At 52.1% G+C, this 19,858-nt stretch overlaps 1 long non-coding RNA gene across 1 annotated transcript; it reads right to left on the reverse strand.

The window, feature by feature from the left end:
* Positions 1 to 644: 644 nt before the first annotated feature.
* LOC118654061 lies at positions 645 to 18,622 on the reverse strand. The gene is made up of 4 exons (XR_004966962.1): positions 18,390 to 18,622; positions 12,338 to 12,504; positions 1,025 to 1,649; positions 645 to 868 (listed from the first exon to the last, which is right to left on the reverse strand). It is a non-coding gene; the product is annotated as an uncharacterized LOC118654061 (long non-coding RNA).
* Positions 18,623 to 19,858: the final 1,236 nt, after the last annotated feature.

Consider the following 19,858-nt stretch of genomic DNA (forward strand, 5'->3'; position numbering starts at 1 on the left):
GCCTAATATGCAAATTGACTGAGCGGCGGAACCACCAACAGAACAACTGGTTGCTATGATGTGCACTGACCACCAGGGGGCAGATGCTCAACACAGGAGTTGCCCCCAGCCCACAGGCCCCAGGCCAGCCAAGGCGGGTGCCAGCAGTGGTCCCCCGATCTCCCCGCTGGTCGCCCCACAGATCAACCCTGATCACTGGCCAGGCCTAGGGACCCTACCCATGCATGAATTTTGTGCACTGGGCCTCTAGTTTGGAATAATGGTCTTTCTAGACAGGATCACGTTAACACTCTTGAGGTGAGATCCTCCTGGATTATCCAAGTGGACCCTAAATGCAATGACAAGTGTCCTTAGAAGAGAAAAGGAGCCGGGCCCATGTGGCTCAGTGGTTGAGCATCGACCTAGGAACCAGGAGGTCGAGGATCAATTCCCAGTCAGGGCACATGCCCGGGTGGTGGGCTCCATCCCCAGTGAGGGGCCTGCAGGAGGCAGCCGATCCATGATTCTCTCATTATTGATGCTTCTCTCTCTCTCTCTCATCCGCTCCCTTCCTCTCTGACATCAATGCAAATGTATTTTTTTAAAAAAAAGAAAAAGAAAAAAGGAGAACACACACAGAGTTGACATGAAGACAGAGGCACAGATTGGAATGATGTGTCTACAAGCCAAAGAACAGCAAGGATTGCCGACAGACAGCCGAGGCTGGGGGAGGCCTGGGATGGATGCTCCCTCACAGTCTCTGGGAGGAACCCACCCTGCACACACCTGGATGCCGAGCTTCCAGCCCCCAGACTCGGGAGGCGATCCGTCCAGTTGCTGTAAGCCGCCCAGTTCATGGTACTTTGTTGCTGCCTTCGGTGGGGTGACTCTGAAACGCATTCAAAACAGTTCCTAAGAGGGTCCCCAGTGGGATCCAGCCCGTTTCCCACGGGAGCAACCAGCTCACTTACACACCTTCATTCACTTTGCCCTTCCTGTCTCACTCCCCCACTGCCCTGCAGTTCCACCTGCGCCACGTCCTTACCTACTGGTGGGAGCACCCAAGCTAAGGGCACACGCTCACCCCCCGCATGCCTTCGCTCATCCATCCCGTTAGCACTTTCAGGAGAGGCAGTGGCTGTAGTAGACCAGATGGCGGCCCCTCCTAATTCTCAGAACTCGCCAGTGGTACCTCGGATGCCAAAAGGGACCTTGCGGGTGAGGTGCTGTTAAGGACCGTGAGAGGGCAAGATGGTCTGGGCAGATCTAAGCGAGCCTGATGTCATCTCCAAGGTCCTTCTATGAGGCAGTCGGGAGGGCGGAATAGGAGGTCACGTGGCCACAGAATTGGAGGTTGGAGCGATGCAGCCAGAAGCCTCTAGAAACGGAGCGGTCATTCAACAGGGAATTCAGATGCGATTGAGGATACAGGCGTGAGATTGGTCACCACCAGGTGGACGTCCTGGTCCTACATTCATGGCTGTGGGCCTTGGACAGGTGACTGGCCCTCTCTGAGCATCAGTTTCCTCGGCGGTCAGGTGAGGAGAGTCAGGGCGTAGCTTCCTGCTGCCGCCACCGTGTGCACCACAGGAGGCCGGACAGGGGCCAGCGGTCAAGTCCACGCTGCTGATTCCTGGAGCAGCGACTATGAACCAGTCCCTGTGCTCCATCTGTTGGAATACAAAGTCCAATGCAACGCCATCCTTGCCTTTGGTAAACAAAACTCAGCATAGACTGGCTGGGTGGCTCAGTGGCTAAGCGTTGTCCATGAACCTGTTAGTCCTGGGTTCGATTCCTGTTGAGGGCACATGGCGGGTGGCGGGTTGCGGGCTCAAGCCCCAGTGGGGGGCATGCAGGAGGCAGCCGATCCATGATTCTCTCTTCATGGGTGTTTCTATCTCTCCCCCTCTCTCTCCCTTCCTCTCTGAGATCAATAAAGATATATTTTTAAAAACAACGTAGATTATTTTTACTTAGGAAAACACTCTGGAGCCATTGTTAGTGAAGGAAGCAGTTTGTGGATTAGTTCACACGGCATATCCTCATTTTGTTTAAATAAATACGTTTACACACGTATTCGCAGAGATGAAAGTTGGACGAGACTGAAGGGGAGCAGTTTGCGGCTCCGAACAGGGCCTGTGTGAGGCGTTATTCCAGGAACGGAGAAGCAGCAGACCCAGGACACTGACGTCTGAAGGCTGTCTCCCTCGCTGGGCCAGGCCTGCCTGCACCGTCAGCGAGCAAGGCTGGGACTCAGGACTGCATACCAGCCCCACCCGGTGTGGCTCAGTGGAGAGAGCCTCAGTCTGTGGATGGAAGGGTCCTGGGTTCGATTCTGATCAAGGGCATGTACCTGGGTGCAGGCTGGATCCCTGTGCAGAGGCAGCCAATCGATGTGTCTCTCACATTGATGTTTCTCTCTCTGTGTCTCTCCCTCTCCCTTCCACTCTCTCTAAAAATCAATGGAGAAATATCCTCCAGTGAGGATTCACACACACACACATGAACTCTAAGAGAATCTATAATAATACCTATAATAATAAAAGCTAATAATATGCTAATTAGACCAGACGGCCTTCCGGATGTCCTTCCCAACAACCTTCCAGAAGCCTGAGTCCCAGCTGCCAGAGGGACTGTCCTTTCCTGGTCTCCTGAACCTGCCTCCCCACCCCCCACCCCCACCCCCGCCCCCGCCTTTTGTCTTCAGCTGAAAGTGGCATTTAGGGCGATGACTTCCATCATTTTGGCAAGTGGCTTGGTGTTCCCGAGTCTCTCCCGTGTACACAGGAGGTACACGTCACCGTGTTTAGACCAGCCTGAGAGCTGCGAAAGGTGAGAGGAAAATGATTGCAACGCCCCAACATTAGCCTGTCATCATTAGCATGTCAGTAACATCCTGTCATTTAAAAGGCAAGGGTTTCCACCCGCTTTTCCTCTCCCGGGACGGCATTTGGCTTCTCCTACCTGGGCCTGCGCGAAGTGTCTGTTTCCAGGGTCCCCGGTGCCGAAGCCTGAAGCCCTTCGCCATGAATGGTCGGTTTCCAAGGTCCATCAATCAATGCTCACACCGCTCCCCAGTACCCGTCACTCCTTAAAACCCTCTGACCATAAGCCATTGCCATACAGCCTCCCATTCTGGCTTCTGCAACCAGCTTGCTAATGTTTCCATGACCACAGGCAGCTCCCGGTGGGAGGATGGGCTGCATTTCCAGGTGCTCCCAGGGCCCAGGTGCCCCTCCCAGCCAGGTGAGCTTGCGCCCTCTTTCACCAGAACAGCCAGTCACGGTCAACAGAGCATGACTCGTATTTCTTACAACTCTAGCTGGTCCCCAGGGCTCTGTTTCTGCCCTGTCACTGGTGGTGGGTGGGGGTGGAGGGTATGACCATGACCACCGACTTTCTGCCTGTTCCTTGGGTTACAAGGCCCTGAACTCAGAGGGAGGCCTGCGGGCACAGAGAGAGGCTGTGACCAGCAGTGAGGGCCAGAGGCCCCATGCCCTGCCCAGGCCACGCGGGAGAGCCGGGGCCCTGGAGCAGCCACACGGGCCTGGGCACACGGAGCCGCTTCGCGCGGCTGGAGCGCGGCATCCCCGGGAACTGCAGGGTGAGAAAGGAGTGAATATCCAGAATCTCCCATGGAAACTGCTCGGAGCGCGAAGCCGCGTTGCTGAAAAATGGGCTCAGTCTGACATTTGGAGCACAATGGAACTGAAATCATTTCAAATGGTAAATGACCACATGTTGACTCCCACCCTCGGAGAGATCTTCCAGATGAGCTTGCAGACCTCCACGGAGCTCCCTCCAGGAGGGGCGCGGCTCCTGGCCAGGACCTCCTTCCCCTGAGTCGGAAACAAGAGGATGGGTTGGCGGGCTCCCGGCTGAGCCCCTGTGCTCCGGGCGCCTTCTGCGCGGGCTGGGGAGTGGCCGCTGCAGGTCATGAATTTGACCTAATGGGGCTGTCGGAATCCCAGATAGCGCGGGGACAGGCACCCGTAACCATGCACATACAGGTGGAGAGATAGATGGGAGCGGGAGTAATGTGCTCCTAAGTGCCTTCTCACCAGAATAAATACAGGAAGGAAATAAAGGCGTTGGATGCACTTGCAATACTAATGCAAGGAGAAAATTAGCGCTAATTACAGCGTGAAGGAGGAAGGAAGGCCCACGCAGTTCGAGGGAGTGTGTGCATGAGTGTGAGTGTGTGTGAATGTGTGTGTGAGTGTGAGTGTGTTGAGTGTGCGTGTGTGAGGTGTGTGAATGCAAGTGTGTGTGTGTGTGTGTTGAGTATGAGTGTGTGTGTGCTGAGTGTGTGTGTGAGTGTGCATGTGTGAGTGTATGTGTATGTGCGGGTGTGTGTGAGTGTGTGTGAGTGCGAGTGTATGTGTGAGTGTGTTTGTGTGTTGAGTATGAGTGTGTGTGAGTGTGCATGTGTGTGTATGTGTGAGGTGTGTGTGAGTGAATATGTGTGAGTGTGAGTGTGTGTGTGTGAGGTGTGTGTGGTCACAGTTCAATTCCCAGGTTGCGGGCTCGATCCCCAGTAGGGGTCATGCAGGAGATAGCTGATCCATGCTTCTCTCTCCTCACTGATGTTTCTATCTCTCCCTGTCCCTCTCCCTTCCTCTCTGACATCAATATATATGTATATACACATATATATACAATACATATATACATATATTTGTTGATAGATTTTTAAAAATATAAACATATATGTATATTTTTATGTTTTTAAAAAAGAAAGCTAAACACCCCAACTTCCGGGCCTGTCAGCAGAAGGATGATGCCAGTGTCTTCCACTAGCCCCTCTGAGGCCGCGGGGGCAGCGTCGCACCCCACGTGTCCACGGGGTCCTCCCCCCACCAGCAGCCTGAGCTGGCTGTCTCCACTTCCCTTTCTCACTTCCCCGCCCCCAACTAACCAGTGGCACCTACACCCGTGCCCGTGCCCGGGGCCCCTCTGCTGTGCGGGGAACGCAGCCCCGAAGGCCGCTGGCCCCGGCGGCGCATGGCCGGCTCGCGGAAGGCCCCATCTTGCTTTCATGCTCTGCTGTCTCCTTCCGGTCAGGCCTCATCATTTGATCTTGAACCTCTGTTTCATACGTGGCATCAGGTGGGACAATGGCGCATGTGTGTGACAGCACAGATACCTCGGGTGACAACTCGGGCTCCCCAGACAGCACAGCACAAGCGGTTCCCTGGCGCCCCAGCAGGCACACCCCCAGCCGGCGGCAGGCACAGCCCAGAGCCCAGATTGGGGTGCCGATGACAGAAGCAGCAGGCCCCGCGGAGGAGGGAGGCCCCTCTATGCCTGCACCCCACCCCTGCAGCATCCGCACCCACTGATTCTTAGGGAGAGTGGAAGGGAGAGGGAAAGACAGAGAGACACATCCATGTGAGAGAGACACATCCATGTGAGAGAGACACATCGATGGGTTGCCTCCTGCACACGCCCCAACCAGGGCTGGAGCCAGGGAGGAGCCTGCAACCGAGGTACGTGCCCTTGACTGGAATCAAACCTGAGACCCTTCGGTCCGCAGGCCAACGTTCTATTCACTGAGCTACACCGGCTAAGGCTTTAATATATCTTTATTGATGTCAGAGAGGAAGGGAGAGGGAGACAGAGAAACATCCATGATGAGAGAGAATCATGGACTGGCTGCCTCCTGCACACCCCACACTGGGGATGGAGCCCACAACCCGGGCCTGTGCCCTGACCGGAATCGAACCGGGACCTCCTGATGATGCTCAACCACTGAGCCACACCGGCCGTGCTGCACCATTTTTAACTCCCCAGCCTGAGCACCTGGGCAGACACTGGTGGAGCCCAGACAGTAAACTTCGTCAGTAAATTATGAAAAATCAAACACACACGTGGATGTCCCCACAAAGCCTATCGGCGAGTTGGTAGAGCTTTTCCCAGTTAAGAATCGTGGGTTTTGAAAACCACAGCAACATCGCTTGACAAATACCCACAGGCTTCGAAATAGAAATTAAATTTAAAGCTCGTCAAATTCAAGTGAAAAGAACACTATTTTCATCGGAAGCTTCAGATGAACCAATTATTAACAACGAAGACAATTTTTTAAATTGATTTTTCCTTGTGATTGAAGATACAGTAATAGAATGCATAAATGGGCATTTTGATTACATATAAATCATGAAGCCACTTTCAATTTCTTCCGTGACCTCCACAAGTTACAGGAAATGTCAGAGAAAATATTTAAATGCCATTGTATAAATTTACATTGAAAATTAAATTCAGACTTACATGAAACTGATTTTTACAGTTAAATTTTTTTTAAAAATTGTTTCGTGAGAATCATCAGTTCCAGATATACTAAAAATTTTTAATTTCAAAGTATTATAAAGAATCTATTAGAAATTTATCACAATGTTGTCATGGCTATAAAAACACTCTTAACAGCTCTAGCGCAGTGCGTCAGCAGCAAGAGCCTTTTCCAAATTAAACATTATCAAAGTTCCGTGCAGTCTTGCACTTGCCAGAGTGACTGATGTCGCCCTCAATTTATATTGATTGAAAATGAAATTGCTAAAAGTATAAACTTTGATGACCTAATAAATGAATTTGTAGATAAGTGAGCCAGAAAACGATGATCAATCAAGAGATCACATTAATAAAGTATTATTTGTTGTATTCCATAAAAATTATAATACCAAAAATAATTGTTTTGCTATTTGTAAATTTCTGTTGTGACTCATGTATCACTGTTACTCCTATCTATCGTGTTTTATAAGTGGTAAAACATTTTTAAAGGAAAAAGCTTTATACTTTAGTAACTTTAACAGCATATTACCCCCTGCTTTTTTAACATATTCTTTTTTTTAACAATTCTACATCTGGGTAAATAGAGAAAAAAAAATTTTTGATTTTATATATATATGTATATATATACGGTATTCCCTTTTTTAAAAACATATTTTTATTGATTTCAGAGAAGAAGGGAGAGACATAGAAACATCAATGATGAGAGAGAATCATTGATTGGCTGCCTCCTGCCCCGCACCGGGGATGGAGCCTGCAACCTGGGCATGTGTCCTTCACTGGAATCAAACCCAGGACTCTTCAGTCCACAGGCCGATGCTCTATCCACTAAGCCAAACAGGCTAGCGCTTTTTAAAATATATTCTTATTGATTTTTAGAGAGAGAGGAAGAGAGAGGGAGAGAGATAGAAACATCAGTGCTGAGAGAGAATCATGGATTGGCTGCCTCCTGCACCCACTCTACTGGGGATCAAGCCTGCACCTGGGCATGTGCTGGGGCCAGGAATCAAACTGTAACCTCCTGGTTCATGGATCAACCACTGAGCCACACCAGCCGGGCTTTCCAGCACTTTGAACAAGGAGCTTTGCACTTTCATTTTGCATTGAGCCCCACAGATTATGCAAGCAGCCCTGCCTGCTGAGTTTGTGTACTACGCTTTCCAAGACAGATAGGTTCGGCCTGTGCAGCTGCAGCCCTCCTTCCATCCTCGCTCCCAGAGTTGGTAACAGAACTCCCAGAGGTAAGCTGAGGACTGCAGAGAAAGGAGTCCTTGGGCCTGAGACCTCCCTTAACTTTTATGTCACAAACTAGGTTGTTGGGAGGGAGCATAGCTTTGAACAAGGAAACTGTGGCGCAGGACAGTTCCCACAGCTGTGAGCCATCAGCAGCTGGGGGCTGGGAGGTCGGCCCTGAGGAGGGATCTGGGTAGAACACAGCAGTGTCTACTACAGTCCACCCCTTACACCACTTCATTCACTCGCTTCCTATAATGAGTTTCGTCTACTGGAGAAGCGCTTATCTGGGATTCTGGAGTCTTGTTTTCTGGGAAACTTAAAAGAGAAGGGTTAGCCCTGGCTGGTTTGGCTCAGTGGGCAGAGCGTCGGCCTGTGGACTGAAGGTTCCCAGGTTCGAGTCCAGTCAAGGGCACATGCCTGGGTTGCTGGCTCGATCCCCAGTGTGGGCGTGCAGGAGGCAGCCGATCCGTGATTCTCTCTCATCACTGATGTTTCTCTCTCTCTCTTCCTCTCTGAAGCTTCCTTGCTCACCTGGGAAGACAGTGAGGCTCCCCACTGGCTCCCGAGAGTCCCCAGTGAGACTGTGCCCCAGCTGCCCACAGAAGTCACCAGCTGCTTCGCTCACCTTGGACTGGCTCCCTTTCCCAGTCCATCACCTGGGGCCTCTTCCCAGGGGAACCGCTTGTACCCACATCCTCTGGGTCTCAGGGAGCCGGGGTCTTAGAAGTCACCCCGGCTCTTCTTGACCTGTAGGCACTGCCGGTCGGTGGGCACAGCTACGCAGAAAAGCTCCCAGCAGCCTCCACGGTGGCCCAGCCTAACCGTCACTTGTCACTTCGCGGCCCACCTCTTCACTTCCTCGTCAGCCTTCACCCCTCCCGCTGGCATGTAAAACCTCCTCGTCATCGTATGATCTCTCTCTTTTGCTGGGAGGTGGAGAGGAGCTGACCACCACCGGCAGCGGGGGAGCCCTCCTGTCCTTGCGGTGGGCGCTAACCTGCTTCCCCAGGCCCAGAGCCCGGGCTCTTCCCCGCTGTTCCTCACCTCCCGGCTGTCAGGCTGTCAGGCTGTCAGCCGTCACCCCCAGCTGCTCGCCATAGACCCGCCCGCGGCTGCATGAAGTTCACAGGAGGGGCGGGCCCGCTGCTGTAAATCACACCCCCCCCCGCCCCCCCGCCTGCACCCCAAGCCAGGGAGCAAGTCCCAGCTTGCCGCTGAGGCCATAAACCGCTCCCCTAAGGGCCCCTTTGTCAGGGCGTGCAGTGCAGGCCAGGCGTCAGCCAGGGCCCGTAAAGCCCGCCGCCCTTGTGCAGACATCCCGCCCCCCCCCGCCCCCGCCTGCCCTGAGGGTCCCAACCTGAAACCCACAAGGACACTGTTGCTGGGTTCGCCCAGAGGCAGCCTGGACTCATTTGCCTTGCGGTTTGTTTCTTAGCTTCACAGATGGCTCTGCAGGCCAGACAAGGCCTCCTAGCCTTGCCCACTTGAACAGCGGGAGCTCAAGGACTTCCCAGGGAGCTGGGGGGGGGGGGGGGGCTCTCAGGTCTCCATGGAGATGGCAAACAGTTCACCTCAGGGGAAAACTGGTGCTGCCCTTGAAGGGCAGTTGGGGGGAGGATGGGGGGGCACAGGGGTTTCGCCTCTCGCCCTCATCAGCAGGGTCCAGGGGCCGTTCCCTACGGGCCCAAGGCGCGCCTGGTCCCTAGTGATGGATCCACTGCAGCAGCCCTCCCAGCCTCGGCGGCAGCGTCCGCGCAGAGCCAAGCAGCAGAGGACGGTACTGCTCAGACCCAGAGCCCAGGCTTCCAGCAGCCCACATGTCCTCCCGCAGCGGAATGGACGCTCAGACAACGGGATACAGGAGAACAGAGCAGGAGGGTGGATCTCAGAAGTTCCTCACCCCCCGCACGTTTGGCTCAATGGCTGTGGACCCATGACCCAGGAGGGCAAGGTTCGATTCCCAGTCACAGGCCCGGGTTTCGGGCTCGATCCCCAGGGGGCGGCGTGCAGGAGGCAGCCGGTCCATGATTCTCATTGTTGATGTTTTTCTCTCCTTCTCCCTTCCTCTCTGAAATCAATAAAAATTATATTTTTGAAAGTTCTCATCACAAGAAAAAAAATTTATAACTATGGTGACGGATGTTAACTAGACTAAAATGTGGTGATCATCTGGCAATATATACAAATACCAAATCATCATGTTGTACACCTGAAATGAATATGTTATATGTCAATTATACCTCCATAAAAAATTAAAATATTTTTTAAAGAACAAAGCATGGATACACACAATGACATGAATGAATCACATAGATACTCTGCCACGTGAAATAAGCCAGACATATAAGAGTAAATACTACACGCATCTATTTATATGAAGCTTTAAAATAGGCAAAATTTAATCTACGGTAGTAAAGTAGTCATAGCAGTACCTCTGGGAAGCTAAGGGGGGGTGATACTGGCTAGGAAGGGATGCAAGAGAGCTCTCTGGGGGTGATAATGGTCCCTATCTTGATTTGAGTGCTGGTCACGTGGTACATACACACAGCAAAAGCAATCGAGCTCTCCACTTAAGATCTCCGCTCTTTCCAGCATGTAAATTATACATTAGCATAGTACTGGCAGGGAGAACCCCCATTTCTGACCTACAAAACTATGAGCTAGTAAATGGGCTGTGCTTTAAGCTGCTGAATGTGTCGGAATCGGTTACACAGCCATGGACAACGGATCCATCTCGTCCTGACATTGGCCCTGCCTCCGGCTGACTGTGTAACCTGGGGAATGTCACTCAACCTCTCTGAGCTCCAGCTGCCACACTTAACGAAAACCATAACTCGTTTCCTGCCTGCAGCATTCATGTGAAAAGCAAATCAGTTCATGTATGTGGACGCACTTGGAAAGTTATAAAGCAGCTTGTAAATGAAAAGTTCATTATTGTCCTATTAAAAGTAGCCTCCCACCCAGCCGGCATGGCTCAGTGGTTGAGCATCGAACTATGAACCAGGAGGTCATGGTTTGATTCCCGGTCAGGGCACAGGCCCGGGTTGTGGGCTCGATCTCCAGTGTGGGGCGGGCAGGAGGCAGCCGGTCCATGATTCTCTCTCATCATGGATGTTTCTCTCTCCCTCTCCCTTCCTCTCTGAAATCAATTTTTAAAAAAAATAACCCCCCAACTGTGAGCACAAGAAATGATTTCGAATCAAGCAGCGCAGGGCTAAGCCGGCTTTCCTTACAGGCCTCAGCCACCGCGGCTGGAGCAGGCAAGCCGGGGGGTGAATGGTGCCCAGCGCTCTCCTTCCGCACGCGCCACCTGCATACCATTCTGTCTCTGCCATGGATTGGACGCGGGCAGATGCCTTCACATTTATTTATGACTATATTTTTTTCTTCCCCAAAGGAAGAAACATGGGCATTTTCTTTCTCACTTGCTAGAAAGTTCTATGCCTTCTAGAACCCTGCAGCTCTCTCTCTGGCAGGGAAAGATGCCCTCATCTCATGAAAACAAGGAGGAAGGGCAGGAGGAAGGAGCCTGGTGTGGGACATGCACCGTCCTGGGCCCCGCCTAGCCGGGTCAGGGAACAGCTCCAAGCCCGGAGCCTCTTTGTTGTTGTTGTTACTCCTCACCCGAGGATATTTCCCATGGATTCTTAGGGAGAGTGGAAGAGAGAGGGAGAGACAGACAGAAACATCGATGTGAGAGAAACACATCCGTTGGTTGCCTCCCGCAAGATCCCGACCAGGGCTGGGAGCCTGCAACTGAGGTACGTGCCCTTGACCAGAATCGAACCGGGGGCCCTTCAGTACACAGGCCAATGCTCTATCCACTGAGCCACACCGGCCAGGGCTCACATGAGGTTTTGGTGGGCCCTGGTAGAGGCCGGCATCTTCGGTTTTCCAGGGCTGTGCTGGGGGCCTTCTGTGTAAATGGACAAGGCCATCTTTCTCTTTAAGGCAGTGGTTCTCAACCTTGGCTGCACGTTAGAATCACCTGGGAATCTTTTTGAAATCCTGATTTCTGGGCCTCATCCTCCGGAAATTCTGTGTCTTTGTTGTGGGGTGGGGCCACAACATGGGTAACAAAGAAACAGAATTTCCGGAGGAGGAGGCCCAGGAATCAGGATTTTAAAAAGATTCCCAGGTGATTCTAACGTGCAGCCCAGGCTGAGAACCGCTGCTTTAAGGCTTTCACAGCTTTGTCTCCCAGCCTCACTTTAGTGTATTCTGTTGTTAGGATTTATGCTGCTTTTACTGGCTCTTTACCCCAGCACATAAGCATGTTGAAGCCCTTCCTTGACCCAGTGTCCTTGCTGCGCTCCAGCATCCTCTCTCCCGCTTCTCTGCATCGGGAGCTCAGGGGGAGGGGAGCCGGTGTGAAGGGGATGGCGTCAGAAGCCACTCGGAGGAACACTTCTCCAATCATCACACATGGAAACTTCTAAGCAGGGGTTAGTTCTTATTCCCCCCGAGGCAAAGGGGACTCCGCTGATGGGAGTCTGTTCAGCAATACAATGTGTGTGATTATGAACGCGCCATGTACTTCTCTTTCCTTTTGCATGGAATGTATGTGAAGTAGAATTTTTTTTTAACATGTTTGTATTGATTTTAGAGAGAGGAAGGGAGAGGGAGAGAGAGAGAGAAACATCCATGATGAGAGAGAATCACGGACCGGCTGCCTCCTGCACGCCCCCCACTGGGGATGGAGCCCACCACTGGGCCTGTGCCCTGACTGGGATCGAACCCTGACCTCCTGGCTCATAGGTCGATGCTCAACCCCTGAGCCACACCGGCCGGGCTGTGGGGAGTAGAATTTATCAGAATTCCTGGTTTGTAGGCCACAAACCTCTGGTGGCGGCAGCAGCAGCAGCGAGCAGGTCTGTCTGTGCAGTCACGTGTCCTAGCCCTCGGGGAAGTGGCCACAGCTCAGTGTCTGACGCCTCTTGCTCTGATGAAGTCTGGCAGCTCCAGACAAAACGGGAGGGAAAATTGCCACTGACACAGCAAAATACCCTGAAGAAACATATTTATCAATGAGTCAATTTTTATCCCATAAGAGTAATTCGATTACATAATTACGTAGCCCAATACCGTGTAGTGGCAATTTAAGAAGGCATTTGAATTGCTCTTGTATGCCCTAATTTCAGATTAACTTTATTTTTTTTTGGAATTATTGATCAAACCAAAAATCGATATTGAGTATGCAGCCAAAAGTTGTCAGATAAAAAGTGCCATGGAGGGGTGTTAGGCAGTTTAAAAAATATATTATGTTGCCTTGTCTGGATTTTGCGAGGTTTAGGTATCTATCAACTCTTCAAAATTCATAATTTCTTGTGATTTTGCATCACACCAAATGTTGGACCGGTAATCTTATGTACTTTTCCTTAAAGAAGGCCCTCAGCCCGGCTGGCGTGGCTCAGTGGTTGAGCATCGAGCTGTGAACCAAGAGGTCAAAGTTCAATTCCTGGTCAGGGCCAGGCCCGGGTTGCGGGCTTGATCCCCAGTAGGGGGCATGCAGGAGGCAGTCCATCCATGATTCTCTCTCATCATGGATGTTCTATCTCTCTCCCTTCCTCTCTGAAATCAATTAAAAAATATTTTTAAAATAATAATTTTTTAAAAAGAGGGACCTCAAAAAGGTGTTAGTTTCAGGCCCTACAATGCCTTGACCATGCTCCGCTTTCCCCCATGACCCCGGCATGTGCATGTCATCATCACTGCTGTTCTGGTCCCCACCGCACTCCACACACATGTCCTTGGCCGGGCATGCTGAGAGGTGGCTCTTGGCAAAGGGAGAAAAAGGCCACGGCTCTGTCGTGTCCTAGCGCAGGGACTTGGAAACCATAGCCGTGAACCAGTGGGGCAGATCCAACCAGCTGACACACCGGGGACTGAGCACAGGAAAAGAAGGGGCGCTCCCTTTCCCACACGGGGCAGGCACAACGGCTCCCGCGGACAAGGGCCGCTCCGCCATCGACGGGGTGGTGACCAGAGAGCAGCCCATGGACATTCGCCAGGGCACCCCCGGAGCGGAGAGACCTGGAGATCTGCCCTGAAGGAGATGGAACCCAGGTGTGAGCCCTGACGCCAGGCGCGCCCAGCTGTCTGGGCCAAAGGAACGAGGGATGACGCTTTATGAAGTTTGAGTTCATAAATGTCCTTTGCTCTGTGATCTTAGTAAGTCGTGTGTTGTTTTAAATTAACACATTCTGTACCAGAGGCCAGGAGCATAAATGGCTAGTGGGTTCTCCCAGCTGCAATTCAACCTTAAAGCATCAGATGAGGATGAAGATTCACTCAACACGCTCTACACGCTGGTCACCTACAGACCTGTCACCACTTCCAGAAATCTACGAACAGTTAATGTGGCCCGGCCGGTGTGGCTCAGTGGTTGAGCGTCGACCTATGAACCAGGAGGTCACGGTTCGATTCCCGGTCAGGGCACAGGCCCGGGTTGTGGGCTCCATCCCCAGTGAGGGGCGTGCAGGAGGCAGCTGGTCCATGATTCTCTCATCATTGATGTTTCAATCTCTCCCCCTCTCCCTTCCTCTCTGACATCAATAAAAATATATTTTTAAAAATGCAAACAGCCCTAGCCGGTGTCACTCAGTGGATAGAGTGTCGGCCTGCGGACTGGAGGGTCCCGGGTTCGATTCTGGTCAAGGGCATGTACCTTGGTTGCAGCCTCCTCTCCGGCCTGGGCCCTGGTTGGGTTCGTGCAGGAGGCAACCAATCCATGTGTCTCTCTCACATGGATGTTTCTCTCTGTCTTTCCCTCTCCCTGCCTCTCTCCCTAAAAATCAATGGAAAAATATACTCGGGCGAGGATTTAAAAAAACACATACATACATACATACATACATACATACATAGAAACAGTTAATATGGATGAGAGCTAACTGCTGGTTGTCAAATAAATTTATAAAAGTGAAAAAAAAAAAAACAGAAAAAGGCACGGGGGGGGGGGGGGGGGGGGGGGGACCAGAGTGGGCTCCAGTTCTGTGTTTGACCACAAGATGGAGGTAGAAGAGTGGTCCCTCCATTCAGCCAAAAGCTCATTAAGAGCTAATCAGGTGAAGTGGGTTTTTCCGCTTCCTGCCGCTGCCTCCCCCCCCCCCCCCCCCCCCCCCCCCCGCCAAGCCTCGGTGCGCTCACTATTGTTCCAGTCTTTGTGGTTAAAGTTGTCACAAACCTGCATTTTTGTTTGTTAGCTCAGCTGTAGCGCGCAGTGTCTTCTAGACAACTCGCCCTGCTTCTCCCCGGGAAGGATTATGTTCTTATTAACTGCTATTAGGAGAATTTTCTGACTCGGAAGTCTCGGGACTTAAAAGTAAAGCCTCAGCTCAGTAATTGCCGGCTCATGCGCTGCGGTGCTTGGCGCCTTCATTACCGGCTGCTATTCCGTGGGCATTTCTCTGCGCCCGCCCCGTCGGGGTTCTGCACGGAGCGCTATCTGACACCAGCCCCATGCCTGTCTGTCCGAGGGAGATATGGGGCCCTCTAGCTTTACCAGGGCCTCGTGAAGGCTGAGTTACTATAGTAACCGTAAGACATAGGAGTGACTAGCCTAAGAAAGACAACGACCAAAATAGCGTTGAGCCCGGCTGCCGTGGCGCAGTGGTTGAGCGCCGACCTATGAACCAGGCGGTGATGGCTCTATTCCCGGTCAGGGCACAGGCCTGGGTTGCGGGCTTGATCCCCAGTGTGGGGCACACAGGAGGCAGCTGATCCGTGATTCTCTCTCATCATGGATGTTTCTCTCTCTCTCCCTTCCTCTCTGAAATCATTTTTTAAAAATAGATGTATTTATTTATTTTTTAATTCTCACCAGAGGATATTTTTCCATTGATTTTTTTTTTAGAGGCAGGGAAAAACAGAGAGAAATATCGATGTGAGACAAACACAGCGATTGGTTGCCTCCTGCGTGTGCCCTGACCAAGGCCTGACCAGAATCGAACCCAGGACCCTTCGGTCTACAGGCTGACTCTCTATCCACTAAGCCAAACTGGGTAGGGCAATCAAAATATATTTTTTAAAAAATAGAGTTTCCTGGATCCAACCCTCCATGTTCCAAGCTGACATTGGACACTGTCAGCCTCTTTCCCCGAAGGGATCTGGCTGGCTCCGCCCGTCAGGCCAACTCCATCAGCTCAGAACACTTGGCACAGAAAGTGCAGGGCGGCGGCTGGCCGCCTTCCTCACCTCTTCTGCAAGCTCCACCATCACTGAGGGCCTTGCCCTAGACACAGACTTGATATATGGAGGGGGGAAGGGGGGGCGCTTGCAGGAAACAATGAGAGGGCGAAGGGACCCCGCCTCTCCAGCAGTCCAGGCCACAGTGTCTGTCTTAGGGGGACGGATGTATCCCATGGGACAGTGGGTGCGGTTTTGTTTTTTAATATTTGTATTGATGTCAGAGAGGATGGGAGAGGGAGAGAGAGATAGAAGCATCCATGATGAGAGAGAAGCATGGATCGGCTGCCTCCTGCACGCCCCCCACTGGGGATCCAGCCCACAACCCGGGCCTGTGCCCTGACCAGGAACCAAACCGTGATCTCCTGGTTCATAGGTCAGTGCTCAACCACTGAGCCATGCTGGCTGGCAAACAAATATATATTTTTAAAAAGAAGAAGAAGAAGACGAAGACGAAGAAGAAGGAGAAGAGGAGGAAGAAATCTGGGAATCTGGGGTTCTGAAGCCTGAACTCAAAGGTTTTTGCTGGCCCTGCCCTCTCGTTTCCCCATCATGTAGGGGTAACACTGTGCCTGTCTCATAATTCGGTGTAAGACTATAACGAGACAACATCCCCAAAGTGCCCAAGATGCCTGTAGGCTTTTCAAAAACAATGGCTTTCCTCCTGCCCGCCCCCCCCCCCCCCCCCCAGCAGTTAGCAACATCAGCCAGATCCAAGCCCATAGCGTTTGGAAGCGGCACCGAAGACATCGTCATTGCCACTTGCATGTGCGGCTCCTACCAAGTCCTGACCGATTTGCTCATCCCAGGCAGGCAAGCATTTGGAGAGGTAAATGCTCCGTGTTCCCGGGGAATGTAAAACGTTTAATTAGATGCCAAGGATTGAAACTCTTGATTCAGAGCCCGAAATGGCTAATAAGGTTTTATTGTTGCTATTACTTCGAGTTTTTATAGAACTTTAGGCTGGCAGAGTGCTTTTCAATCACTCGAGAGAATCTAACTTTGTTAACAGCGAGATGAAAAAAATGTTCTATTCATCAGGAGAGACAACATACATAATATTTTAAGTATTTAAGAATTACGACCCTGCGGAGAGAACTACTGGCATTACCTTCCGCGGGGATGTGGGAGGCTCGGTGCGGGCGCAGGACATTAACGCAGACACCAGAGCCATTACCCCGCCGCGTGCGGGCCCACTGCACGTCAGGAAAGGGGGAAGTTTCTAAAACAAACATGAGCTGCCTCCGGCTACACAGACGGAGCTTTTGTCCACACGTGATTCTTGAACATTCTTCTAAGGGAACGCTTAAGGTTTTATGGGCGATCGTATTCTAAAACCGTCCCTGGTTCCAATACGACTTAATTTACGAGCGCTCTGGGTCAGTGAACTCTCCCGGGACTCTGCTGTGGGGCAGCTGCAATTGGAGACAGATTTGCACCAATTCTCCTAGAACTGTGGTCTGCAAACCGCGGCTCGCGAGCCACATGCGGCTCTTTGGCCCCTTGAGTGTGGCCACGAAGTTTCAATCGCACTGTACGTTCGCGCCCGAACTTGGTATTTTGTGGAACAGCCACACTCAAGGGAGCACGTGAAAAATGGATTTCCCTCCCCCCACACACCGAGGGCAAATCCAGGCCCCCAGCCTGTGGCTGTGCCAGTCAGCTTCTGCAGCGACAGTGCTGCCTAACAACTAAGTCAAAGCTCAGTGGCACGTCCTAGCCAGTGTGGCTCAGTGGATAAAGCGTCGGCCTGCGGACTGAAGGGTCCCACGTTCAATTCCGGTCAAGGGCATGTGCCCGGGTTGTGGGCTGGATCCCCAATAGAGGGTGTGCAGGAGGCAGCCAATCAATGATTCTCTCTCATCGTTGATGTATCTCTCCCTCTCCTTTCCTCTCTGAAATCAATAAAAACGTTTTTGTTTTTTAAACTGTGTCTAAAAGAAGCTCAGTGACGTACAGCAGTAAGTACTGACGCTCACTCATGGCTGCCTGGTGTCTGGCCCGGCTCTGCTCCCCTTCACACGTGTCCACGGCCCGGGGACCAGCCTGGCTACTGTCACGGAGACGGCAGAAGCCCAAGAGCCACCTCCAGCCTCCGTGTCATCCTTACTAGTGACCAAAGCCATCAGCCCACCCCTGTGGAAGGCACTGCAGTCACATGGCCAGGGGATTAGAGGGCGAGAATTGCGGCCATCTGTGTGAGCGACCGCAGGTGAGGCTGGGGAGAATAATTTTCTTGAAAAGGAAAGGAAAGGCCAAAACAATGTCAGCCATGTATGCATCCATTTTGATGGAGAGAAAGGCTTTTCAACTGGAGACCGAAATGAATGTCAACCCACTTCCAGCCTCACCTCTTGGAGCAGTTCCTAGGGCCTAGGCCAAAGGTCATGGGAAATTTTTGACTAAGCGCTGTGCTAATGGGCAATTTTATATATAATTGATTTCAGAGAGGCAGGGAGAGGGAGAAAGAGATAGAGACATCCATGATGAGAATCATGGATCAGCTGCCCCCTGCACGCCCCACACTGGGCTCGTGCCCTGACCAGGAATCGAACCCTGACTCCTGGTTCATAGGTGGACACTCAACCACGGAGCCACACCAGCCGGGTCAGGATGCTTGTCAAGTGGAGTGCTTTATGAACAGCACACAGGAGAGGAGCCCCCCGCACCCTCCTTCCCGTCTCCACAGGGTAACCCGCACTTACAGCCCGAGGCGGTGCGGGATGCGCCCTGGAAGCAGAAAGAGCGGAGGTCCCGGCCCCGGGGCTCCGCCGGGACCAGGCTTGGGCGGCGGCCACACACGCGGAGGAGAGGCTGTGCTCCCTGCCACTAGGCCCAGCCTCAGCTGGCCCCGGGCCAGGCTCGCCTCCGTGCCCATCTGTCAGGGTGGCACCTGGCCCTCTTCTAGAAGCAGATGGTTTCAATCGATGTTTCCTTGCCAGTCTCTCCTGCGTTAACTCTCCAAGCCGGCCCCGCCTCAGCCTGGGGCTCGGGCTCCTCCCAGCTCTGCTTCCCGTATCTTTTCCCTGGGGGCCAATTCTTTCTTCCTTTCTTTCTTTCTTTCTTTCTTTCTTTCTTTCTTTCTTTCTTTCTTTCTTTCTTTCTTTCTTTCTCTTTCTTTCTTCCTTTCTTTCTTTCTTTCTTTCTTTCTTTCTTTCTTTCTTTCTTTCTTTCTTCCTTTCTTTCTTTCTTCCTTCCTTCCTTCTCCTTCCTTTCTTTCTTTCTTTCTTTCTTTCTTTCTTTCTTTCAGTTTTCAGTTTTCTTCAATAGTAAGATTATAAGTGGATTTGTATATATGCAGGGGAAAATCGATAGCCTGATTGATATCAGAGAGAAGGGGACAGGGAGAGAGAGAGAAACATCAATGTGTGAGAGACAAATCAACAGGGCCTGGGAGGGAACCCGCAACCCAGGTACGTGCGCTTGACCAGGAATTGAACCTGAGGCCCTTTGGTGCACGGGCCAATGCTCTAACCACCGGCCAGGCAATAAGCTGAATTTTCTAGGACAAACTACCACCTACAAAGCACTGGCAGCTACAGTAAAAATCATGTGTTTTCCATCTCACTGATCTTGGCATGCAGCTCACCTCATATTCCCGGACCAAACCGGCTCGGGCCTTCCTGGCTGTGGACTTGGCCTGACAAACCCTCCCAACGAGAGGCAGAAACCACCACCACCACCCCCCCCCCCCACACACACACCTGAGCCTCAGGCGAGCAATCAGTGGCCCTGGGACAATGTGGGTTCACAAGTTATCTTGTTTTAAAGGCGCAGCCTGGGTCAGGGCTGCGGAATGTTAGACATCCCTAGGCAACATTGCACCTCAGGCCTGAGGCTCCCGCCAGGACAGGGACAGGCGGCTCTGGGGATCTGAGGATCGCTGGCCCAAGGACAGCAGGGCACTTCCCCCACCCCCAGCTGGCCCGGCCTGGGTGGCTCAGTAGGTGAGCCTTTCGCTTCCTGGTCAGGGCACAGGCCTGGTTTGCAGACTCCATCCCCAGCGGGGGCCTGCAGGAGGCAGCCGATCCATGATTCTCTCTCATTCTGGACGTTTCTATTTCTCCCTGTCCCTTCCTCTTTGAAATCAATAAAAATATATTAGAAGAAGAAGAAAGACCATATACCCTGGCATTTTTGAGTGGTGATACTCAGCCTGGGCAAGCACAAGAAA

This window comes from Myotis myotis, unplaced genomic scaffold (genome assembly GCF_014108235.1).
Source record: "Myotis myotis isolate mMyoMyo1 unplaced genomic scaffold, mMyoMyo1.p scaffold_m19_p_4, whole genome shotgun sequence".
Taxonomy (NCBI): domain Eukaryota; kingdom Metazoa; phylum Chordata; class Mammalia; order Chiroptera; family Vespertilionidae; genus Myotis; species Myotis myotis.